This window comes from Adiantum capillus-veneris, chromosome 19, assembly GCF_014529385.1.
Source record: "Adiantum capillus-veneris isolate H3 chromosome 19, ASM1452938v2, whole genome shotgun sequence".
Taxonomy (NCBI): Eukaryota; Viridiplantae; Streptophyta; class Polypodiopsida; order Polypodiales; family Pteridaceae; genus Adiantum; species Adiantum capillus-veneris.
The window spans coordinates 99,915,985-99,942,973 of record NC_140949.1 but is presented as its reverse complement, the minus strand read 5'-3'; positions in this window follow the sequence as shown (position 1 = coordinate 99,942,973).

Here is a 26,989-nt window from a genome sequence, read left to right as displayed (position 1 = left end):
TTACTCTTCTTGTCTAATTTTCGATTACAATCGATCTCTAGTGAAGAGTCACTAGATGAATCACTTCTTGTGTCTTCTGCTCCCTTGGATAGATTAGCATCTGGGGTACCACTGGGCCCTGAATGGTTGGTCCCCACATTTGCACTAAGATTTAACTCAGATTCTTCGTCCTCAGAGTCAATTTCAATTGATGATTCCAACCCCAAATCGTGTGGGCTATAATCTTGTGAGGCGCTACTGGTTCCAATGCCAGTCAAACCTTCATCTTTAGGTCATCAAAAGCTATATGCATTGCTTCTAGCATATTTAAGGGTACGAGTGGTGGCATTTGATCCCCCTCAGGTGATACCCAGGTCGTCCCCCTATTTCCCCAAGTGTCTATGGTTGCTGCTAGGTGGACCCAATCCACATTGTCCGACTCAGTCATCCCAGGTAGTACATCCATATAAGGAGAATCTTCCCCAACATCAGTGTCCGCTTTACATGTGTAACAATACTGCAATGGGGCCGAGTGAACTGTGGTGTCAGATCTATGGTCAATTATAAACCTATTTCCTAGGGGATGCGCTTGACTAGTTACAAGATCCACTCGAATGACAGAATCTTGGAACTGCAGGTAGACATGGTTTACCTGTCATGCACCATTTTTGCTTCCCTCATGAAAGGACATCGTAAGATCATCTCTGATGCCATAGTGTGCTTGGACAAATCCATAACAATGAAGGTAATTCTTATTTTATGTTCAAAGACCTTGATCTTGAGATCTTCTAGCATCGTAATAGGTTTAACAATAGACCCATTGGCCATTTTCACTACTATGGTTGTGGTCGCAAGGTGAGGTCTTCCCATAGTTTCCCAGCAATCTTTAGTCACAATGCTAACCCCAGCGCCACCATCAAGGATTCCCTTCACAGTTAATCCCTTAGTAGTGATTGGTATGGTTGCATTGGATTCATCACCCTCAAAGTATTGTCCCAACTTGTTAACACATATTTCTATAACAAGGTTCTCATCTAGGTTGGGTTGTGGATCTAAGTGTTCCTCCTCTATTGGCATCAACCCAGCTCCATCCATCTATGCAAATTGTGGTAGCCCAAACTTCATTTCTCCATTGAGGAAGGCTCGAAGAGCTGAGACTAGCTCAGGGTCTTCATATAGTTTGGACATGATGGTGGTTCTAAGTTCTGAAGACATGAAATCCATCAATTTGGCAATGTTTAATGGCACCTTTTGGGCTTCAGCCCCTTGACGTGGGGAAGATGGGATCTCCATTTTTTCGATAGGATCAGGTAGTTCCTCTATAAACATTCTTCCATCAAGAAGTGAGTACGCCCACTTTCCCATGACTTTAAGTCACTTCCTTCTTGGATGACACTAGGTATGGCTAAGGGTCTATGGACTTGGTGAGGTTGTTGTTGTGTAGGGAACACTGTGTCTGTAATCTGGATCTGCTTAGGTACTGGTTCTAGATCCCTTTGGGTATCTTCTACCAAACTCCTTAATTGCTTGCCTCGCTCGATCTCCTCTGTAGTGTTTGGATAAGTTCCTATCTTCTTCTTGGATCCTGGCCATTGTGGCTCATGAAGATCTTCCTTGTTGGTTTCTATCTTAGTGGTCATTTTGGTCTCCATTGTTTCACCTGAATCAAAATCCTCTTCAGCATCGTTCATATATACGGGGTCGTCACCAGTCCCTATGTTGGTCTTTGAACTAGTGTGACTTCGCAGCTTTTTGCAATCTCTTCCTTCGTGTTTTCTTCTTTTTCTGAGATTGGGCAAATGATGCCGTGTCTCTTTCCTCAAGAATATAGTTTTGTTTTTGGAGCATCGATCATGTGAGTACGTTTACTGGTACCACAAGTAACTTTGCGATGGCTCCTCGGTAACCTCAATCAAGTTTAATGGCGTGATCTTTGGTGCATTTGGATTATTTGGACATTGGGCAATCAAATGATCTATGCCACATCGATTACACATGAGTATCGGCATTGTAGACGTGCTCGCTTGATTGGTTTGCATTAGTGTGGTGTTCTTTTGTAGCCTAATAGGACACTCGGCCACACGATGTGGACCTCCACACTCATAGCATTGAAGAGGTGGTCTCTTGGCACTGTAATTGATATTTTGGCCTCTTGCAGTAAGAGCAGCGACTTCATAAACAGGTTTGACTTGTCCCCAATAGTCTTCCATGTAGTATTGTGGACTTTCTTCAAGCGCATCCATCCCATAGGCAATATTAGGGTCTATATCTTCCTCACAACCTTCCAAACAAGCAATGGATGACTCACAACCCACTTGATTCACTGAAGTGATTCTCGGATGTGGTGGTTGCGGTCCTAGCACTGGAGGTGGTAAAGGTGTTGTTTGAACAACATTCAGGGCCCTAGGGACCATGTGTTGTGACATTTGTTCAAGAGGTGGGTCCGGCATCAATGCAGGCACTCGAGGTGTGTCTGTCCATGCTAAGGTCGGTCTATTGGCCATCGCGCACTTAAATACTATGCAATCCTTAGCTTGATGACCATACCTTCCACAAGCATTGCAGTTCCCATTGAATTTTACTCTAAAAGTAGGGCATTCACTGGTACTATGCGGTCCATAGCATACTGAGCACCATTGTTGCTCCCTTCTTGGATACATATGATTGTTTTGCGGAGCACGATTGTCTTTAAGACTCTCTTGAATGGCCTTGGTGAGATCTGCTAAAGTCATCTCAGATTTCTTTGGCTCCTTAGCAATAGGCTTTAGGGTCATTGGGTGATGCCGCGATGCTTGCGAGCTAATAGATTGCATTGGTGGTGACTGCTTCCCAAGTGGTGATCCTCTAATGACTAGGCCATTGTAGATATCCTCATGTCGTAATCCCCTGATGAATCTATCAAGCAATTGATTATTATTAAGGTGCTCATTTGGATTACAACAAGAATTCAAATGCTTCAAGCGACTAATAAAGTCTCTCACCAACTCTCCTTCCTCTCGTTGGGCTTTCTGGAGCTCAGAGGCAACACCCCAAAGCACTCCCTCTCGTATGTATTCTTTCAAGAACAGTCTCCTAAGAGTAGGGTAAATCGTTATTTATTCCAGCCTTAGGGTTCTATACCAATCCCCAGCCTTCCCACTTAAGGTTAGGCTTAAAGCATTACTCTTATGCAGGTCATTGTGTTCTCCTAGAGAATCGCATATTTGTTCAAACACTTCGATATGCTTTCTCACATCCCTGTCTCCACTAAATTTTTGTGTGAGCTTGGCTATTTGTACTGTCTTACTTCTAGATTCTCTATCAGGCGTGTTACGCATATTCTCAGCAATAGATCAACCGATAGCTTGAGCAAATGTTGCAAAGTCACCTAAGTGAGTAGGAACCATGGGTGGAGGTGCTCCAGAGACTACATGTGGAGTTGGTATTGGCATTGTACTTGGCACATAGGAAGACCTTGGATTCCATGTTTGGTACGGTGTTGTGCCATGTGGCGGTCCAAAGTTCATATGTGCGGCCCTAGGCATAGCAGAAGTCGAATGTGACATGTTAATGCTAGCCGGTATGGTCCCATGGAAATAAGAACTTGGGTGTTGTGGTTGTGGAGCATAGGTAGTTGAAACAATGGGAGGGGTAGGGACTACATGAGTACGAGGACCTATAGGTATATACGATTGGTACACACTTGTAGGTACTATTGCAGGCATTGAGCTACCATGTAGTGGTGCTTTACTAACAAATGAGGTCCATAGCGTGTTTCTTGGCATACCCATCATTGGGGTAGGCATGGTAGCCATGGTGTCATCAAGAGAAAGATGAGCTAGACTTGGAAAAGTAAAGCTATCACTTGTAGGCTTAGATTGCACTGAGACCCTTGGCGAAACAACATATGGGGGATCCATCGGACTTACCGAGGGAGTCTCCATTTGTGATAAGGTTGGTTGTTTAGCCTTCCCTGTATCCAAGAATCTCATGAAACCCATTGAAGGCATGTGGATCCCCTTGTTCTGTCTCTCTAGCTCAATGACTCTATGGATGACCACACAAACTCTTTGTTGTTGATCCTCCACACTAGTAGCACCCGTTGTGGATTGTAGGACATCTAACCAACCCACATGATAGGTGTGACCTATGTATAGGTCGGTTAGAGTTTCCATTTGTAGTTCGTACTCCCAGTTCTCATTTAAGAACGCTCCATTTAGGCTTGAGGTGCTAGGGGTGTCCTTTGAACTAGATGCAATGTTGCTCTCTATGGGTTGGCCCTTGGTGGTTGCTAAGTCAAGCGCACTCGATTACTCTCCTAGCAAGGATATTGACATAGGGGCTTTCTCTTTAACTCCCTTCGTTGCTCCGCCTTGTGTAAGCTCTCAATTTCCTTTTCCCTAGCCGCGATGATATATCGCTCAATCTCTTGCACTTCGGCAAGGCTTCTACCATCAGGTTATATGACCTCAGAGTGGAATAGCTCTGAATAGTCAAGGGGTGCAACGAATGAAGTATTCACGTGCACACTCTCTAAGGGCATAGGGTCTACGTTGGTCATGAATGGTGAATTTACTTCCCCACCCCCCTCATTTACATCATTAGCTCCATGTTCGGAGTGAGTGGCTCTACTAAAGGTTTCCTTCAAGCAGCTAAGCATGCTCGACCCAGACTGTGGGCCCATGGCATGCATGTCTTGGCTTGAGCTATCGGGATTAGGCAATGGGAAACCATCCATGACATTGTAGTCAGAGGAAAAGTCACTAACCGGTATGTTTGGGTCTTGGTTTGTACTACCTTGGGTCTCCGCCGAGGGCCCGAAACCTAAGGTAGGTGGATAATGAGAACTCGCGTAAGTCGAAACTCTCCCTACTTGCTCCGTCTCTAGCACACGACCAAAGTGCAGATGCATGTGCCTTTGGCACCCTACAAGCGTTGGCGAATAACCTCGAAGGTTAACCGCTTACTTTTTTAGGCATCCACTTTCACTCGTTTTTTGATATTTTTTAATGTTTTTTAATGATCGGTTTTTTTATTAAAGTGTGTGATAGCTCGAAACAAGCGTATCTCTCAGAGGGTCGCGGTGTGTTTTACAACACAACGTTTGGTCACCTGAAGCTCCGTTGGTCCTCAAAAAGGTCGATTTTTAGCTACATGTGAGGCTAAAATACATAGTTTTAAAGGGCGACTGAGGCCTGAGCCTGAGCGTGAGCTTGGGCTTGGGTCTAGGGGATATTCCCTATCCGGTCCTACCTTTAAAATTTAAAAAAGAAAATAAAAATAATATCTTTTTTTTTTTGGGGACTAGATGCAATGTTGACATTGAACTAGATGCAATGTGGCTCTCTATGGTTTGACCCTTAATGGTTGCTAATTCAGGAGCACTCAATTGCTTGACTAGCATGGATGTTGACATAAGGGCCTTCACCTTTAGCTCTCTTCGTTTCTCTGCCTTGCGTAAGCTTACGATTTCCTTTCGCCTAGCTGCAAGGATATATCGCTCAACCTCTTGCACTTCGGCAAGGCTTCTACCATCATGTAATATAACCTCGGAGGGGAATAGCTCTGAAGAGTCAGGGAGTGTAGTGAATGGAGTATTCACATGCACACTCTCCAGGAGCATGGGGTCTACATTGGTCATGAATGGTAAATTTACTTATCCACCCTCTCATTTACATCGCTAGCTCCATGTTCGGAGCGAGTGGCTCTATTAAAAGTCTCTTTAAAGCAACTAAACACGCTTGTCCCGGGCCGTGGACCCATGGCATGCATATCTTGGCTTGAACTATCGGGATTGGGTGTCAGGTAACCTTCCATGACGTCGTGGTCGAGGAAGAGTCACTAGATGCAATATGTGGATCTCGAGTGATACTACCTTGGGTTTTCGCTGAGGGCCTAGAGCCTAATGTGGGTGCTCGTGTAAACGAAGACACTCTCTATATGATCGTCCTCTAGCACACAACAAGAGCGTAGGTGCATGTGACCTCAACACCCTAGAAGTGTTGGTGAGTGCCCTTGAAGGCCGCTCACCTAGTTTTTTGGGTGTTTTGCAACCCAAATTTACTCTCAATTTTTTTGGTTTTTTTTTTTTACCAAGCCACTTAATATGATGTGTGATAGCTCAAAACGAGCGTCTTGGTTAGAGGGATGTGCAACGCTTCACAGTCCCTGATTCGGCTACTTAAGGCCCTCAAAATCCTAAAAACGGTCTTTTTCTAGTCAAGAAGAAGGCTAAAATTAGTAAGTCCAAGGGTATAAGTGTGAAGGGAAGGGTGGAGGACTTGAAGGACTTGTCCCACATGCCATCCCTTCCTCTTGAGGGGGTAGTCTATATATATAGTAGTGCCTATACTATATCATAAGACTGAGAAGTGAGGCCTAGGCTTGGGCTTGGGGAATGATCTCGATTCCTTCTTTTAATATAAGCTTTTTCTTTTTTCCTTTTCTTTTCGATTTCAAATTGGGCGTTTTTTCCTTTTTTGATTTTTTTCTTTAAAAAATTTAAAGATTTTTTTAAATTGTTATTTTTTTCAAAAAAACGTTTTGTAGATAAGATTGTGCTGCATGGCATCAAGCTCACGCACACAGAGCCTGCCTAACACGCAAAGTTGCACCTTGCAGCTATGTCAGCACTAGCTACACTGCACACTGCAACACTAATTAACACGCCTAGCAGGACTAATTAACATTGCACACTACAACACTAACAGAACTAACAACCTGCTCACTACCCACTGCTAAAAAACTTGTACATTATAAAGCTACTAACACTAACATACATGTTTAAACCTGCACATTATATAGCTTAAACAGATCTAATAAAACTTGCACAAAGCTACACCTTGTAGCACTAACAAATCTAATCAAAACTCAAAAAAACCAAAAAGGACAGAAATGAATGGCTTCACGAGGTAGCATTGAGTGCTCCTCAAGCTTGGTGCAGGGCAATCCCTGGCAGCGGTGCCAAAAATGTGCGCCTCTATCGCACATGTCGAAGGCTGGGGACTTGTTGAAACACTTTGTGCGAGCCACAAATGGCTGCAAGCACACAACCAGACTATCCTAGTAAGCTCAAAGGGGGCAATGGTGTGTCACTCACCGCTTTATGCTTACCATCGTGAATAATTCCGTGCCGCAAAGAAGAGGAAGCCGTCGATGCCGCCACAATGCTCGATCACACACATACTCTCTCTCTCTCTCTCTCTCTCTCTCTCTCTCTCTCTCTCTCTCTCTCTCAAGCGCACACACACACACACACACACACGTGAGCACACAATGGAGAAGAAGGTAGAGGTAGACCAAGAGCACTTCTTTAGCATGCACCTCAAGAATGAGGATTTTAGGTCAAAATGGACCTTTTATATGAATCTGACCCTTTCACACATGAGCGCCCACAGTGGCCGATCATAGCAAAAATATTGTAAAACTGAGATAAGTGGTGCACCTCTCATTGATGATCACCTACGCACCTATAGGACTGACAAGCCCGGTCCATGACTCAAATAAAGTGATAAGGCGTCCGTCAAAGGTGATAGGGTGTCTATAAGTGGTTAACTCTTGCAGGCAATAGGGATACAAGCATCTCGAGCAGATTTGAATAATCAAGGTCGAAGATTCTTGAAGCAGGAAATTTTCAATAGCGCTGAGCATTGCAAAGGGGGGGGAATATCAAAGGCCTATAATAGGGCAATAGTGTAATCAAATCGACTTGTACGGGCATGAAGTGTAGAGCATGATCGAGCAAATTTGAAGGGTTGTAAGAAAGCTTGAGCGCAAGCTTGTGGAATTTGGGGGAAAATTGAAGGCAACGCTATTAAAAGGAAAACAATGAGCACCAATGCTGGAAAGTAAGCAAGGAAATCGAGCTTGAAGCGGGCAGTCACAGCAGGAGTGTTGTGTATGATGCGCGCGCACACACACACACACACACTCTGAGAGCCCACAGAGTGGAAGATAGAGAAGAAGAAGAATTTTTTCTCTAAGAGTGTGTTTGCGCTTGACACACTCGCTATCAAGAAAGGAAGTGAAGATTTAGCATTGGAAGCGCAAAGATAGAGATTGAGAGAGCTCGGGAAGAGAAGAAAAGAGTGTGGCGCATCCTCGGCCTCGAGCGAGATTAGAGAGAAGGTGTGTACATTCTCGACGCACGCACACACACGCACCCACAGACAAGGGAGTAAGCCCGAGACTTCCTCGGAATCGACCCTACATTTCTAGTATTGACGGTTCTCTTTTTGGCATTCTTCTATGGCTCGGTATCGACTCAGTTTTTGGTGTTCTTCAACAGCTCCGCATCAGCTTTGAGCATCGGTGGCTATGACATCGGTGATCACTTTCGTTCGACGGAGGAAGGTGGCATCGACTAGGTTTTCTTTACTTCAACATAGGGAGAGTGAGAGAGAGTAGTTGGGCTCTCCTCCGCTATAGCTTCACCATCGATTACACTCTCACATGCTCATCTAAAGCGGTTTTGGCTCAGACAATTCCCCCCGGAATCCTCGGCATTTTGGCTTCAATGATACTCCCCATTTTCTAGCTTTGGTGGCACACACCGACGCATAGAGACTCTGACTAACCATTCCGAAGAAATTTTTCTCGTGAGCGTGGATTTTGGACGGCAATTTCGACCACAACAGCTGGTTGATTGTGCTTTTTGTTTTGGTTTCCGGTCGACGTGTTTTTTGGCTGATATGGTAGTGTGCCAGATTCTCGATCATTTTGCTTGCAGTTTGCAATTTCTTGAAGTACAGACTATGTATGATTGTGTGGGGCATTCCAGAGTGTAGTTTTTAGCATGTTTTTTGTGCAGTCTTATGCAATGTATGCATTTGCTGATACAACTTAGCTAGGTACAGATTGCAGATAGCAGGTTCAAAGGTTTACAACTTTTTTGGAGAGGTACAGGTCCATAGAGCCACTCGTTCAGGAATGAGCCAGTTTGCCAGGGTTTTGGCAGTGCATGTATACCATTTGTGGATCAGCTTACTGAGACAGGGAGTGTCTATCAATGCTTTATGCGGTATTGATGAGATTTTTTGAGTTTTCACTTAGTTTTTAGGGGAAACTCTGTCGAATTTTTCCCGGATTCTTGCCATGTTTCATGCATATCTATAGCTATACTCTAATGGTTTAGTGGTCAAGTTTGACTCTCACTTTGATAGGTTTTGTCAACTTAGACACATTTTAGTGTTCTTGTACCCACTCTCGCAGGAGTGAGGGTTGCATATGCTTGCATGGCTATAGACTTTGCCAATCACAAGTTTCACAGGTTTTTTGCAAATTTTTGCAAGCAGTTTCTCTTGTGGGATGCATTTTGAGCTAGTTTGCTCACTACTTACATATGTAAATATGCACTTTATGCTCAGTTGAGCTGTTTGTCCCAGATTCTATGCTTGTAGATATAGCAAATTGTGGAGCTATTTTATGCATGTGTGAGCATCAATTTTGATGCATATGATCATGGGTTTCATGATTGTGTAGTGGTTGAGTTACCTCCCATTTTGTTGCCAGTTATGGCATGGTTTACGGTAGAGATTGTACTTGGGGTTTTTCTCAATTTATAGGGGAGACTCTATTAGATTTCTCCCAGGTTTTTTCGCCATAGTTTCTTGACATTCACTTATGGTTGCACACATGTGTGACAATTTAGAGTCTATAGTGATTGCTCATGAGAGACGGCGGTCTCATAGTTGCCGATACATGCGATGTTGGCATTGTGGTCACACATGGCACATTAGACGCCATTGTTTCAGATGTATGAGACAACATCAGAGATCTATGCGTGGTGCAGATGAGGTTTTCACACATGCTAGAGTGGTGGCTTCATATGCCAGTGGCGGTGATGTCACGTTTCCCTTTAGCGTTCCTTCCACTTACATGTCTTTGAGAGGTGACACTCTTCCACATTGGTTTCTAGATGAGGATACAATTTTCCTCGTCACACCACATCGTGACTGGTTTAGCACCTTCTCTAGTGGGAGCTTTGGTTGTGTGCACTTAGCCGATCGTTTGGAATTTGATATTGCAGGTGCAGGAGATGCTTGCTTCTCATTGCCCAATGGTGCATCATATACGCTACAAAATGTGAGCTATGTTCCTAAACTGAGATAGAGCTTGATCTCAGTGAGACGGTTAGCGGATTGTGGGTGTTAGATATTGCTTAGAGAGCAGTCTTTCCAAATGCATTACGGTTCATTAATGATTTCCAGAGGAGCCCGCAGCGGCTTGGTATATCCTATGCATGTGTCTAAGGTTCGAGATGGCATGGTCTTAGTTTTGTTGCTGGCATGCTTTGAGCGAGAGACGAGATGTGCCTCCTTCATGGGTGAGCTCCACCATGCTCATGAGATAGAGCATTTAGCTATGCAAGACATGCCAGTAGACTCTGTGCCATGTGGGTCTACTCCCTAGAGACACATGCAATTAGGTGTTGTTAGAGTATGTGCAGTCATAGGTAGAGTGGGTCTACTCCCTAGAGACACATGCAGAGATGACAGACATGGAGTTCTTTGATATGCTCATGCTAGAGGTTGATGAGTGGGTGCCAAGACGCACAGTTCCACCTATGGGTGAGAGGGATGTAGCCATCCCAGTGTCGGCGTTGACACATCCATATGCAATGGGTAGTCCTCAAATGATGTAGTACATGCAGATAGCGCAGGGGAGGCTAGGACGGCCAAGTTTGTGCAAATTTTGTCAGCGTTTGAGTGTCTCATGTATGCCCTACTAGTGTCAAGGCCTTACCTAGTAGCTGCAATGGAAGAATTTTCAATAGGGATTGTCAGTCGTTCAGTGAGACTGACACTAGCACGATGCATAGTGGAGTTTTGCAGACCATACAAAGTTGTTTGCGGGATTTACATGTAGGCTCTAGCATGGGTACGCATGCTCGCCTATCCCTAGAGCCGATACGTCTACATGCAGATCAACTGAGCGAGCCAGTGGGTGTAGGTTGAGAGAGTCTCTCACCCGTTTTCTTACACATACTAGTAGTTTTGCTAGCAGGACCCACTTATCGACACATTCGCCTTTAAGTGGGAGATGTTGGGGTAAAGATGTTTGTGCCTTGCCCAACCACCGAGGCTTATCACCTTATTCTTGTGCATATACCAAGAATAAGGATCTCCTCACTTTGAATTTTGCTCCACCCACACAATGGTATACTCTCTCCCTCACCCTCTCCCCTTCTCGCACACACACAACGCACCGCATCCACACCATGCACGCACGCATCTGCACACACACACTCTTCAAAATCATCCCAAAACATTCTCTTTTGGTTACCATGTAATTCTTCTCTATAGGTGTCAAGAACCCACTGACGTAACAAATTGGTTTAAGCCAACCTTTTTTTGCTTCCTCCATGAGTACTGCTCCCATTTCTTTATGTGATGCATCTACAAACAAACGGAATGGTAAATCCCAATTTGAGGGAATTAGTATTGGTGTAGTTACTTCTTTAGTAGGTTAGATGTAGTTTCCCATTTCTCTCTCCACGCAAATTCCACATCTTTTCTTGTCAGTTGTGTCAATGGAAAAGACACATGGGCTAGGTACCTCAAAAACCTACTATGCCACTTCACTTGACCAATGAATCTCATCAATTTCTTCACTATTTTTGGGGATAGGGCTTTTAGGATGGCCTCCACCTTCCTTGGGTCAATGACAATTTCTTGGAATTATTGAGAAGTCTTTTGAAGAATTGCTAACTGAATCAGGAACAAGTTCCAACAATTGACCCACTTTGATTAAAATTGGTGCCCCTATCAAGGTTTCAAAAAACTCATATGAATATCCAACCCAAATTTTGTTTCCTGCTTGTCTTCCCTTTCAACGAACTGCAAACTTGGGCTCCACGACATGTGTTTCCCCAAATTCAAGAACATCACCTTCATCTGTTTGGATATCCATGGACTTGTGGTCTTAGCATGACTTTGGCTTACTTGAATCTCCTTCAATACTCCCATCTTCACTATATCTTGGACTTCCCAATCAAGAGGCCCTTCAAATGTATCATGCTATAGTACCTACTTGTCTTTAACTTTCGCTTTGTCTCTAGTTACTACTAATGTCTCCACTTCTTATGGTTTTTTAGGGACCCTCTCTACTTCAATGCACTCGACAAAATAGCATTGAAACGTGTAAGTTATCCTTACTTAGTACTTGGTTTAAATTTCCTGGTCCAATGTCAAGGTAACGCTTCAAGTGTTCACCCTTGACTTGCATCTCTTGATCATCAGTATCAGAGGGTAATTCCTCCCAAAGCAATGCATTTAATTGGGCAGGTGGCTTCATCCTTCCCTCATTGGAGGAACTAACTCCTACATTGTTAGATATAATTTTATTTTATTTATTTTGTTTGGCCTCCAAGACTTATCCGAGTTATGGTCTCTTGGATTGACATTTTTATTGGTATAGGGTTGTGCCGTTGCCTATGACTCTATCCCCTCAACTCTTGTGGAAAGCATGTGACAGCTACTACTTTGAGAATCTCATCCTCTGATTCCCTACTTGATCTCTTATGCAATGATTCAAGCTAAGAATCCCACCTCCTTTTCTAAAATATGGTGTCATAAGTGATTATTAGTGGTTCCTCACGTGAATTACTCATACACCTTTTCTTCTCCTATGGAACCTCAAGTATTGGATGACTTATCTTCTATAGTAAAATGATAACGACAATTGGGCATTGCACATTACAAATGGTGTAGAACCAACCCTTTACTGATGTATCTCGAAAGCAATCTTTAACCTTAAATCACCAGGCACCAGGTCAAAATAGGTATCTAAGATCCTATTGTATTCTTCCCTCTCTTCTTCTACAATCACCCAATTAACAAACTCCTGCAAGAATTCATGTAGGAAAGGCTCCATCATTCCCAATTCTATCCATTGCCCAATACTACTGAACCAGTTCCAAAATCAGCAAGATTCCCATGTGTTATGGGAACCATAACAAGAGGATTATAATGAATAAAAGAAATCACTTCTTCCATTACAAACGGAAATAGGAAACTTTCAGGTGACTACATTGCTGAATTATAACTAAAAATTGATTATTGAGAAATAGAGTCTACAGACTCCACACGAGATACAACCTTCTTCTTCTACTTCATTCAGACGTTTTCAAAACATTACAAGCATCAAAGATCATACCCCATTTTTTGATATGAAGAGGTGTGTCCTTTTCAAATTACAGATTCTGACCATGTACTAAGAGGCTAAAAACACTAAGTTGAAAATAAGAACCTATTATATTTTAGGTTTAACAGAGTAGGAACAATAAGTTTTGCTCAGTTACAACATCTCGTTTGAGGCACACTCTTCTATTAGTCTGAAATCTAGGTAGAGGTTCCTTTTAGCCAAAGGGACACTAACTTCAAAGGCTATTTTGATTACAATTGTCCAATTTTGTGATGTTCCATCTTTGCTACGAGCAGATAATTCTATATAAAAATACAAGATTTGGTATTTGCCAAGTAGACCAATATAACTAACATAGGTTTGGATTAGGAAAACGCTAGTGCTCATAGGAAGAGATATTTCAGTAATGTTTTCAAGGATGAAAACTCTCCTTCAAGCGGTGAGCAATCGCAGGACAAGGGTAGGGACACAGCTGCTAAGCAAGGCTGGGGTGTGCTAGCTTAGGGGTCTCCTAAAAAGAGAGGCTAGATGGCTCTATAAAAGGGGGTGGTTGGGAGGAGAGTAGACACGTCAATCTCCCTTGTCCCTTTCAATCATGAACATTGGTTAAAGACAAAAGCACAAATCTCATCTTTACTCTATTCCAAGAACGACTTACCTATACTTACTTTGCATAGGTCTTTGATTTGCACTCCTTCATGGAGCTTACTCCTGGGAGGAGATCTATTTGTTGTACTAGTGGAAATGTGTGACTAAGAGAGGAGGCTGAAAAGAAAAGAGCAGGTTGATGAAAGCTGCTCAGTAGCTAAGGAGGATACTGGAGATGGACCAAGTGCAAAAGTCAAGAGACATTGAATGAAAAGCTCCTAAATGAAAAAGTCAAATTTTTTGCTCCTTTGAGATCGTTCTTAAAAAGTGGTCCAAAATAGAATTTATTTCAGCATGCATGACCATCAACAATGGGCATTTCTTTTTGTAACTACCAAAGATCTCAACTGATTAAAAAGCTTCTTTTTTTAATTAACCAAGTTGGACGTAAACAAGTTAACTATATAGAGGAGCCAACAATGTCACATTTGTGTACTTCCATTTGCTTATTTCCTTGGCAAAAGATCAACAAAAAGTCCTTTTTAAATCGTTTTTGGCAGTGATGATCTAGACTACAACTAGCATGCTCAACATTACAACAAGAATTAACTTCATGTGATGGTGTTACCATTCTACTATATATACTTATTACTTTCTTTACCCTAAACTTCATTGCAAAAGATTCACATAATATGTACATACATTTACGATAACAACACACGAAACTCCATTTCTTATTACTCAAACTTTCCAAAACCCCGACATCTCTTCTACCACACCCTTAATGTCATTTGCAGGCCGTCATTGCAAGCCGTCGTGATTGTTCACCTTGCTGAACATGACCAAGATTATTTGCTAGTTGGCTTTTGCTCAACACACTAAACATAGTGTGTGGAGAGTGTGTGGGAGGTCATGGGGTCAAATTACCAACCTGCTTTTATATGGAGAGCGGACTTGTGAAAGGTAGTATGTAATGGAAATGTCCTATGAACTTTGAGAATAGGGAATTAAGAGAATTAGAGTGAGCATTTTTGTGAGACTACTTTGAGAACATAGAGGGTGAACTTAATTAGCGGTAGCAACATAACCACAGTACTTTATTAGCTTGGCAAGAACCATAATTTTTCAAGAGAGAGAATTTAGAGAACTTGAAAACATTTGAGGACCGGAGTTATGTGGACCCGGTCCCCCTTCCAATAGGCTTTTGTATCATAGATTCTCCCATCAAGAGAGACTTGGTACAATACAATCTTTGTGTTCCTTGTGACCTAGGTGATGCAATGAAGATGGGAAGCTTCATGCATCACGAGCATAACATAGACTTTGTAGAAGCATTAACCATCCCCGACCTCAGTCCCAAGGTCTCAAACACCTTCAAAGGTGGAGAGAGCTAGCGGGGAATGAGGGTACGGAAGAGGAAGAAGAAACATTCATAGGAGAAATAAATAGTTCCTCACTTATTGTCATAAATTCTAATATCTAACCAACCCAAATGATTTTCTCATATTAAATTGATCGTTTAATGTGGGAGAATAAACGGGAACAAGGGTTAGGATATAGGCATGTGCTTACAGATCTATCTCAACATGGGGCCAATGGTAAAGGGGCCCAAATGAGAGATGGTCTATCAAAGGGCAAGGCTAACCAATGGAGCTTAAAGACCTTAGGGTTAACTTCATCGAAAACCTCCAAAGGTTAGTTAAAAGTCCTTTGACCTTAGGTAAGCTAGGGCTATGCTTGAGGTGGGAGCCCGGCCCAAGCTTGAGGTGCTATCGTGCCTGATGTGACTGAGATGCTTGAGATGCTTAAAGTGCTTGATGATTGAGATGCTTGAGGTGCTTGTCATGCTTGAGATGCTAGGGTTGTACTTGAGGTGGGAACCCAACCCAAGCTTGAGGGGCTTAAGGCCGAGCTTGTGGTCAGAACTGGGCCCAAGGTTGAGGGGCTTGAGGTGTCACAAAAGTCAACACAACCCTAAAAAGAGGGGGCGATCCATGCAAGTAGGGGGGTGGTTGCTTGACCACTCTCTCTCCCAAAGGGCACCCCTTGCTCAAGAGGAAAGTAGGACACATGTTAAGCCCCTAGCTAGGTTACCCTCAAGGAGTATCCAAAGCCTATTGGTTGGCCTCCCAAGGGGTCCAATGATAATTAAGTAGATATAATTAATTGTTTTTGCATTTATCAAGTCCTCTCTCTCAAAGGGGAAAGGCGGACACTCGTCCCAAGATTACCCTTGTTGCTTGTAATGCATCCTGCATGTGATTAGCCAGGCTTGCAGGGGTCCAATGAGCTTCAAGCAGCATGAGCTACAAGGGGGGGGGGGGGGGGGGGGGGGGGGGGGGGTCGACCAAAACAAGAAGGGGGCTAGCTTGGGGGGTATACTCTCCCACACACACACTCATTGTGTGAAGTGCAAAGTGCAAGAGCTCCATCTCCTTCTCCAAGCTAGTAGAGAAGTTGAGAGCCTACACCAACACTCTTGGCTATGGAATAGAAATCCAACCAAGAGCCATGATTCAATGCTTAAGATTGCCATCTTCTCGATCTTCATTACTATGGTATTATGTATGCTAGCAAGAAGAGTGATGATAAGTGAGGAATCAATTCTTTCTCCTATGAAATGTTTCTTCTTCCTCTTCCCTACCCTCATTCCCCGCTAGCTCTCTCCACCTTCGAAGGTGTTTGAGGCCTTGGGACTGAGGCTTGGGATAGTTAATGCTTTTTGCAAAGTTTATGTTATTCTCATGATGCATGAAACTTTCCATCTTCATTGCATCACCTAGGTCACAAGGAACACAAAGATTGTCTCATATCAAGTCTCTCTGATGGGAGAATCTATAATACAAATGCCTATTGGAGGGGGGACCGACTCCACATAAATCCAGTCCTCAACTGTTGTCGTGTTCTCTAAACTCTCTCTCTTGCAAAAGTATTGTTCATGCCAAGTTAACTAAATACTATGTTTATGTTGCTACCATCAATTAAGTTCACCCTCTAGGCTCGCAAAGTATTCTCACAAAAGTTCTTTCTTTTATTTCTAATTCCACTATTCTCAAAGTATATAGGCCATTTCCATTACATTGGTATCAGAGCATTTGGTTTCTGTTTTCTTGCTTAAGAAGAGAAGTCCTTAAGTAGCCTATTAATGGTTGATTTTGTTAACTATATTAGGGTAAGTGGGACTAGGATCTATTATCGGTTTTGTTGAGCCCACTATGTGGGATATGGTGCACACCTAGTGAGCTTTGGTTTTAATAATGGAGTCTTTTTAGACTTGTCTACGGCTTTACCACTATTGAGCCATAAGAAGTCTGAAAGGAGCTCTACCTCGACAACTCTACAATATTAGACCCAATCCACTACTCTCTATAATTAACCAATTCGAGCCGTGGGTGTAGATACTTAAGAGCTGATTTTCAAAGGCTAAGAGGAGTAGCAACTAAGGTTTGAATTGCCAAAGAATACACTAAGTGAGCACCCAAATTTTGTTAACATCTCTGACAATAACCAAGAGAGTAGAATGAACATTGGTAACTTTGATTTTGCACATGAAGGTGCTAATGATGATGCCCCCATGTTTGTTAATTATCTTGTTACTAGGTTGCGGCAAGCTATGGGCAACCCTGCTTTGCAAGATAAAGTTAACAACTTCGTGCTTATGGGATTTCCCTTCCTCTCTCTCTCCAAAAGGAGAGAGAGCTTAGGAGGCCTCTTGATGAGACCCCCAAAAGAAGACTCTCTCCCATACGAGAGGAGGAATCCAAAGAACGGGAAAGTGATAAATCTTTAAGTTCCTCTGAAGATGTGGCTCCACGAAGACGTCGGTCTAAACGATCGCCAACTCCTATGGCTAGTCTCCTAGAGAATACAAGAGGGGAGGACATCGCAGATCATACCCTGCATGGCAAAGGTCACAAAAGCTCAAGAAGTTCAAAGAGGGAGGAAAGAGTATCTCTTTTCTCACCTACAATGGCATCTTTGGTGCTACTAGCAAAGTGTTGGCCTTCATCCTGCAATTTGATGCGGCCTTTGGAGACGAGGGCTTCACGAAGTCCTCCAAGCTACATCATGTAGCTATGCACTTTCAGAAATCGTCTCATCAATGATGGGCTAGCCTTCGTACCAACAGCAAATCCCCAAAGACATGAAGAACTCTATGAGTTTCCATCATGAAGCAATTCCTTACAAGCGATGCAAAGGACAAAGTTCTTACCGAATGGAACAGTTTGAAGCTTCTCTCTCATGACTCTATCCACAAATATGTAGACAAGTTTTGGAATTTACATCTCAAGGCTTTTGTCTTCCAAAAGATAGACTTCGCCGAGCAAAAGCAACAATTTTGTGTAGTATTACCTGAAGAGATGGTCGAGTACGTCAACTCTCAACGGACTAGTTCTATCACCGAAGTAACGCACCACACCATGGTTGCTTCGCACATCAATTTCCAAAAAGGGGCTAGACGGAATATCAAGCCCATGGAAAATAAAGACCAAATTGATGCCAAGGGGAAAACCAATGCCAAAAATTCTTCCCAAGGCAATTTCAACAACAACAACAATCGGTCCAAGGAGAAGGGATTTTACAAAGGTAAAAACAAACTCTCTCCTGAAGAGCTTGAATCTTTTCGCAAGGACCATGAGTGTTTTAAGTGTGGGGAGCAAGGACATAGCTATTGTTCTTGCCCCAAGAGAAATGCTCGCAATGAGACTCCTAAAGCTTCCACCATCGAAGCTCCAAAAGAGGATGCTCATTGCAAAGTATATCACCTCTCTCCTATGCTTGGGGAAAGGTAAGGCAACATGATTCCTTCATCTTGTTTGACCCTAGCTTTACTCACAACTTCATATCAATGGAGTTTGCCACCAAATTGGGCATTCAAGCTTTTGAGATGGGAGATATTCTAACGGCCGACACTGCTTTCAAGGGACGTCATGTAATGGTCCTGCTATTTGAGAAAAAATTTCTATGAAGCATCTATAGTATGCACACATACCAATAAAGCTTCTTAGCTCATGTAGATCCTTTGGATTAGGCTATACTTTTATTACCTCTAACTTCGATGGATCGATACGGATACCATCTTGAGAGATAATATGGCTTAAGTATTGAATCTCTTGAAGGAAAAATTCGTTGTTCTTTTGGTTAAGAAAAAGCTTGTTCTCCCTTAGTGCTTGAAAAATCACTTGGAGATGTTGCTTGTGTTCCTCCAAGGACTTGGAGTAGATGATGATATCATCAAAGAACACTCCAGTGAATTTGCGGCAGGGTCTAAAAATTTTCTCCATTAGACGATTGAATGTGGTTGGTGCATTAGTCAAGCCAAAAGGCATGACTAGATATTCATAAAGACCAAACGTTGTACAAAACGCGGTCTTTAGGATATCTTCATCCACTATTCTTATTTGATGATAGGCACTTTTAAGATCAATCCCACTGAAGTAGGTAGAGCCTTGTAGCTTATCAACAAATAGATCTTCTACCCAAGGCACAAGAAATCTATTTTTGATAGTGATACGGTTTAGTGCTCGATATTCCACACACATACGGTATGTACCATCTTTCTTTTGCACTAAAAGAACTGGAGAACAAAAGGGAGAGAAGATAGGCCTCACCATCCCTTTGTCAACCAATTCTTGTACTTTCCTCATGATCTCCTCTTGTTGATTTTGAGAAACTCGATAAGGAGGCTTGTTAGGCGGTGAGCTTCCTTGTAGGAGCTCTATGCGATGGTCATCATCCCCTCTTTTTGGAGGTAATTCCATAGGGATATCATCGATGAACACATCTTGAAATTCTTTTAGAAAATTAGACAAGTCTAACTCTTCTTGATTCCTACCATTTACATTTGATGAAACATTAGGACCTTTTAGGGGTTCTTTGACAAAAATCATGTACACAAAAACTAAACTCTTTTGGCCATCCGTTTGTGGATGATAGGCCAAAGATAAATTCAATCTTGTACCTAGATTTTCAAAGAGACCTTTCCAAAAATTAGTGGTCATTCTAGGATCTCTATCTTATACGATGGATGTCGGAGCAATCCATGATGTTTGAAAATCTTAGATATGAAGAGAGTTTCCATTTGGTGTGCCTTAATAGGCTTTTTGACAAGAACAAAGTGTGCTTGCTTGCTAAACCTGTTGACTATTTTCCATATTTCCGTATTCCCATGGATAGACTTGGGTAATCTAAAGATAAAATCCATAATCTCCCATGGTGAATTAGGGATTGGCAATGACTGGAGTAATCTAGATTGCTTCCCTCTTTCATACTTAGTCTTTTGGCATACCACACATATTGAAACATACTCTTGTGTGTCTACTTTTATTGAAGGCCAATAGAAGTACGTCTCTACTCCTTGAAGAGTAGGTTGAATGCCTCTATGCTCCGCATAGGGAGGAGCATGGGACTCATACATAGCTTTCTCACGAAGGGGAGTGGGTAACACATACTTTATTGCCATGGAGAAGATAACCACCCTGCAAGGTGAATGGTTCCTCTTTCTTCTCCAAAGCAAGGGCTGACATTATGTCTCTAAAGTCAGGGTCACTAGCATACTCATCTATCATGGAAGATAGATCATTGTGAGTTGTTATAGACACCGCATTAACTTTTGGTCGTCGTGAGTGCATCGGCCACTTGATTGTGCTTACCAACAATGTGAGCAATATGAAAATAAAATTGCGAAAGAAAATTTTTCCACCTCATTTGTTTGTTGGAAAGCTTGGTTTGTGTCATGAAGTACTTGAGACTTTGATGGTGTGTTCGCAAAATAAATGGAGTCCCCAATAGATAGTGCTTCCATGTGTTTAGGGCATGTAGAACTGCTAAAAGCTCTTTTTTGTATATGCACAAGACTCGTTCATTTGGTATTGAGCCTTCAGCTCTCATATGCTATGGCATGCCCTTCTTGAAGCAACACTGCTCCAAGGCAATCACCACAAGCATCACATTGGACCTCAAATGGCTTTGAGAGATCTAGAAGAATAAGGACTGGTTGGGAGATAAGCTTCTCTTTGATCTTGTCAAAAGAATTTTGTTCCTTAGCAGTCCATGAGTACTTAACGTTCTTCTTTGTTAAGTCATTAATGGTCTCGAGAATTTGGCTATGAAGCATCTAGTATGCACACATACCAATAAAGCTTCTTAGCTCATGTAGATTCCTTGGATTAGGCCATGCTTTTATTACCTCCAACTTTGATGGATCCATACGGATACCATCTTGAGAGATAATATGACCTAAGTATTGAATCTCTTGAAGGAAAAATTCGCTCTTCTTTTAATTGATAAAAAGTTTGCTCTCCCTCAAAGCTTAAGAAATTACCTGGAGATGTTGCTTGTGTTCCTCGAAGGACTTGGAGTAGATGATGATATCATCAAAGAACACTCTAGGGAATTTGCGGTAGGGTCTAAAGATTTTGTCCATTAAACAATTGAACGTGGATGGTGCATAAGTTAAGACAAAAGACATGACTAGATATTCATAAAGACCAGATGTTGTACAAAACGCGGTCTTTAGGATATCTTCATTCACTATCCTTATTTCATGATAGGCATTTTTAAGGTCAATCCTACTTAAGTAGGTACAGTCTTGTAGCTTATCAAATTAGACCTTCTACCCGCGGTATGAGAAATCTGTTTTTGATAGTGATATGGTTTAGTGCTCGATAGTTCACACACATGCAATATGTACCATCTTTATTTTGCACAAAAAAGACTGGAGAGAAAAAGGGAGAAGAGCTAGGCCTCACCATCCCTTTGTCTACCTATTCTTGTACTTGCCTCATGATCTCCTCTTGTTGAGTTTGGGAAACTCGATAAGGAGGCTTGTTAGGTGGTGAGCTGCCTTGTAGGAGCTCAATTTGATGGTCATTATCCCCTCATTTTGGAGGTAAGTCCATAGGGATGTCATCGATGAACACATCTTGGAATCATTTTAGAAATTAGATAATTCTAACTCTTCTTGATTCCTACCATTTACATTTGATGAAACATTAGGACGTTTTAGGGACTCTTTGACAATTCTAAAATGATTCCAAGATGTGTTCATCGATGATATCCCTATGGACTTACCTCCAAAATGAGGGGATAATTCTAACTCTTCTTGATTCCTACCATTTACATTTGATGAAACATTAGGACGTTTTAGGGACTCTTTGACAAGAAATCATGTAGGCAGAAACTGAGCTTTTCATTGATTTGTCAAAGCAGGAGAATTTACAAGTGGTATAGTACGACCAAACTCACTAGCATCTATATACATGCTCGTTTCCCTGTAGGTGAAGTAGATTCTCCTTTCAGGGAACTTCATGTTGGCAGCCATGCGGTTGAACCATGGTGACCCTAGGATAACATCCTCATGTTGGAGAGGAGAGATAATAAATTCTTCTTTGTCGACGTAGCTTTGGACATGAAGCCTCAACTTCCCAATCAAGGGAGTAACGGAGGCTTGCTGTCCCTTGAAAGTTGTATCGGATGTTATAGTATCTCCCATTTTGAAAGCTTGAATGCCCAACTTGGTGGCCAACTTTGTTGATGTGAAGTTGTGAGTAGATCCAGGGTCAAACAAGATGAAGGCATCATGCTCCCTTACCTTTCCCCAAGCATAGGAGAGAGGTGTTAACCCTCACGCACATTCCTATCACCTACGACGGACATTGTATTATTTATTTGGTAGAGTCAGGTACGAAGTTTGTCGGTCCAATAGAAAAAGGGTAAGAGTGATCGATGATGAGAGGCGCACTCTAACTGGAACATTCAAGGGATTAGTTGGCTAAGCATGGGCACCCAAGTGTGAATGGGGCAAGCTCATATAAAAGTCAACTAAACCTAAAATTCACTCATTCTCTCATTTGTGCAATTGAAGAGTGCTCTCGCTCCATCTCCATCTTCTTCTTCTTCATCTCCTTGTGTGTGTGTGTGTGTGTGTATGCGTGAGAGACAGAGAGAGAGAGTGTGTGCGATCGAGCATTGCGGCGGCACGACGGCGGCGAGGCGGTTGAGCACGGCGTAGCGGCGTCTCCCTCTTCTTCGCGGCGAGGAATCCTCCACGATAGGAAGTGTAGAGCGGTGAGTGACGCCATCTTTGAGCTTACTAGTTTAGGCTTGTTGTGTAATTGGAGCCATTTGTGGCTCGCACATAGTGTATCGGCAAGTTCCTTGTATTGACACATGCGACATACGCGCACATTTTTGGCACTGTTGCAGGGAAATGCCATACACTAAGCTTGAATGGCACTATGTGCTTCTTTTGTGGTGCAATTTCAATTGTAGGAAAGGTAAGGAAGGAGGGTGTGTGTGTTGAGAAGAAAGATTTTGTGTTATACTGTGTATTTTTTTTTGTTAATGGAGTTTTCAAAGGTACTGTGTTTTTTCTCTGTGTAAGGTGTTAGTATTAAGGTTGTTAGTTCTGTGTAATGTAATGTACAGTAAGTAGGAAGTAGATCTGTGAGAGCTAATAGAGTGTGTTAGTGTATAACAGTAGGTGTATTAGTTAGAAGTAGGTAGGTAGAGTGTGTGTGTGTGTGTTCTCGCGGAGGCCGCAACGACCTTATACTTTTAAAAAAATAAAAAAAAATTAAAAAGGTAGGACTGGGATTGAGGATATCTCCCAGATCCCAGCCCAAGCTCACGCTCAAGCTTAGACATCTATTGCTCTTTAAAATTACGAATTTTAGCTTCACACGTAGCTAAAAATCGACTTTTTTGAGGACCAACGGAGCTTCAGGTGACCGAATGTTGTGTTGTAAAGCACACCGCGACCCTCTGAGTGATACGCTCATTTTGAGCTATCACACACTTTAATAAGAAAAAAAAATCAAACATTAAAAAACATTAAAAAAACATTAAAAACATAAAAAACACGAGTGAAAACGGACGCTTAAAAAAGTAAGCGGTTAACCTTCGAGGTTATTAGCCGACGCTTGTAGGGTGTCAAAGGCACATGCATCTGCGCTCTGGTCGTGTGCTAGAGACGGAGCAACTAGAGAGGATTTCGACTTATGCGAGTTCTCAATATCCACCTACTTTAGGTTCTCAAGACCCGAACATAGCGGCTAGTGACTCTTCCTCTGACTACGACGTCATGGAGGGTTTCCCAATGCCTAATCCCGATAGCTCAATCCAAGACATGCATGCCATGGGCCCGCGGTCCGGGCCGAGCGTGCTTAGCCGCTTGAAGGAAACCTTTAGTAGAGCCACTCGCTCCCAACATGGAGCTAATGATGTAAATGAGGGAGGTGAGGAAGTAAATTCTCCATTCGTGACCAACGTACACCCTATGTCCTTAGAAAATGTGCATGTGAATACTTTATTCATTGCACCTCCTAACTCTTCAGAGTTATTTCCCTCCGAGGTCATATTACCCGATGGTAGAAGCCTTGCTGAAGTGCAAGAGGTTGAGCGATATATCATTGCGGCTAGGGAAAAGGAAGTCGAGAGCTTACGCAAGGCGGAGCAACGAAGAGAGTTAAAAGCGAAAGCCCCTATGTCAATATCCTTGATAAGAGAGCAATCGACTGCTCCTGACTTAGCAACCGCTAAGGGCCAACCCCTAGAAAGCAACATTGCATCTAGCTTAAAGGACACCCCTAGCACCTTAATCCTAGATGGAGTGTTCTTAAATGAGAACTAGGAGTACGAACTACAAATAGAAACTCTAACCGACCTATACACAGGTCACACCTATCACGTGGGTTGGTTAGATGTCCTACAATCCACAATGGGTGCTACTAGTGTGGAGGATCAACAACAAAGAGTTTGTGAGGTCATCCATAGGGTTATCGAGTTAGAGAGACAGAACAAGGGGATCAACATGCCTTCAACGGGTCTCATGAGATTCTTGGATACAAGAAAGGCTAACCGACCTTATCACAAATGGAGACTCCCTCGGTAAGTCCGATGGATCTTCCATATGTTGTTTCTCCAGGGGTCTCAGTGCAATCTGAGCCCACAAGTGATAGCTTCACCTTTCCAAGTCTAGCTCATCTTTCCCTTGATGACACCACGGATACCATGCCTACCCCAATGATGGGCATGACGAGAAACACGCCATGGACCTCATTTGTTAGTAAAGCACTGCTACATGGTAGCTCAATGCGTGCAACAGTACCTACAAGTGTGTACCAATTGTATGCACCTAGGGGTCATCGCACTCATGTAGTCCCTACCCCTCCCATTGTTTCAACTACCTATGCTCCCCAACCACAACACCCAAGTTCTTATTTCCATGGGACTATACCGGCTAGCATTAGCATGTCACATCCGACGTCTGCTATGCCTAGGTCCACACATATGAACTATGGACCACCACATGGCACAACATCGTGCCCAACGTGGAACCCAAGGGCTTCCTATGCGCCAAGCCCAATGCCAATACCTACTCCACATGTAGTCTCTGGAGCACCTCCACCCATGGTGCCTGCTCACTTAGGTGACTTGGCAACATTTGCTCAAGCTATTGGTCGATCTATTGCTAAGAATATGCATAACACGCCTGATAGAGAGACTAGAAGTAAGGCAGTACAAATAGCCAAGCTCACACAAAAATTTAGTGGAGACAGGGATGTGAGAAAGCATATCGAAGTGTTTGAACAAATATGCGATTCTCTAGGAGAACACAATGACCTGCATAAGAGTAATGCTTTAAGCCTAACCTTAAGTGGAAAGGTTGGGGATTGGTATAGAACCCTAAGGGTGGAAGAAAAAACGATTTACCATACTTTGAGGAGACTGTTCTTGACAGAATACACATGAGAGGGAGTGCTTTGGGGTGTAGCCTCTCAGCTCCAGAAAGCCCAACGAGAGGAAGGAGAGTCGGTGAGAGACTTTATAAGTCGCTTGAAGCATTTGAATTCTCATTGTAATCCAAATGAGCGCTTCAACAATAATCAATTGCTTGATAGATTCATTAGGGGGTTACGACATGAGGATATCTACAATGGCCTAGTCATTAGAGGTATCGCCACTTGGGAAGCAGTCACCACCAATGAGATCCAATTGGAAGATAATTTAATGATTCAAGGAGAAAGAGTGTCTGTCGAGCCTAAATCTATTAGCTCGCAAGCATTAGGGCATCAGTCAATGACCCTAAACCCTATTGCTAAGGAGCCAAAGATATCTTAGATGACTTTAGTAGATCTCACCAAGGCTATTCAAGAGAGTCTTAGAGACAATCGTGCTCCGCAAAACAATCATATGTATCCAAGAAGGGAGAAACAATAGTGCTCAGTATGCTATGGACCGCATAGTACCAATGAATGTCCTACTGAAAATTCAATGGGAACTGCAATGCTTGTGGGAGGTATGGTCATCAAGCTAAGGATTGCATAGTATTTAAGCGCGCGATGGCCAATAGACCAACCTTAGCATGGACAGACACACCTCGAGTGCCTGCATTGATGTCGGCCCCACCTCTTGAACAAACAGCACAACACATGGTCCCTAGGACCCAAAATGCTATTCAAACAACACCCTTACCACCTCCAATGCTAGGACCGCAACCACCACATCCGAGAATCACTTTAGTGAATCAAGTGGGTTGTGAGTCATCTATTTCTTGTTTGGAAGGCTGTGAGGAAGATATGGATCCTAATATTGCCTATGGGATGGATGTGCTTGAAGAAATTCCACAATACTACATGGAGGACTATTGGCGACAAGTCAAACATGTATATCAAGTAGCTGCTCTTGCGGCAAGAGGCCAAAATATCAATTACACTGCTAAGAGACCACCTCTTCAATGCTATGAGTGTGGAGGTCCACATCGTGTAGCCGAGTGTCCTATTAGGCAACAAAATAACGCCACACTAATGCAAACCAATCAAGCGAGCACGTCTACAATGCCAATACTCATGTGTAATCAATGTGGCATAGATCATTTGATTGCACAATGTCCAAATAATCCAAATGCACCGAAGATCACGCCATTAAACTTGATTGAAGTTACCGAGGAGCCATCACAAAGTACACCTGTGGTACCAGTAAACGTACTCACATGATCGATGCTCCAAAAACAAAACTATATTCTTGAGGAAAGAGACACGGCATCAATTGCCCAATCTCAGAAAACACGAAGGAAGAGATCACAAAAAGGAGCGAAGTCAGACCACAGTTCAAAGACCAACATAGGGACTGGTGACGACCCCGTATATATGAATGACGATGAAGAGGATTCTGATTCAGGTGAAACCATGGAGACCAAAACAACCACTAAGATAGAAACCAACAAAGAAGATCTTCATGAACCACAATGGCAGGGATCTACGCAACATCAACCTCACCAAGTCCATAGACCCTTAGC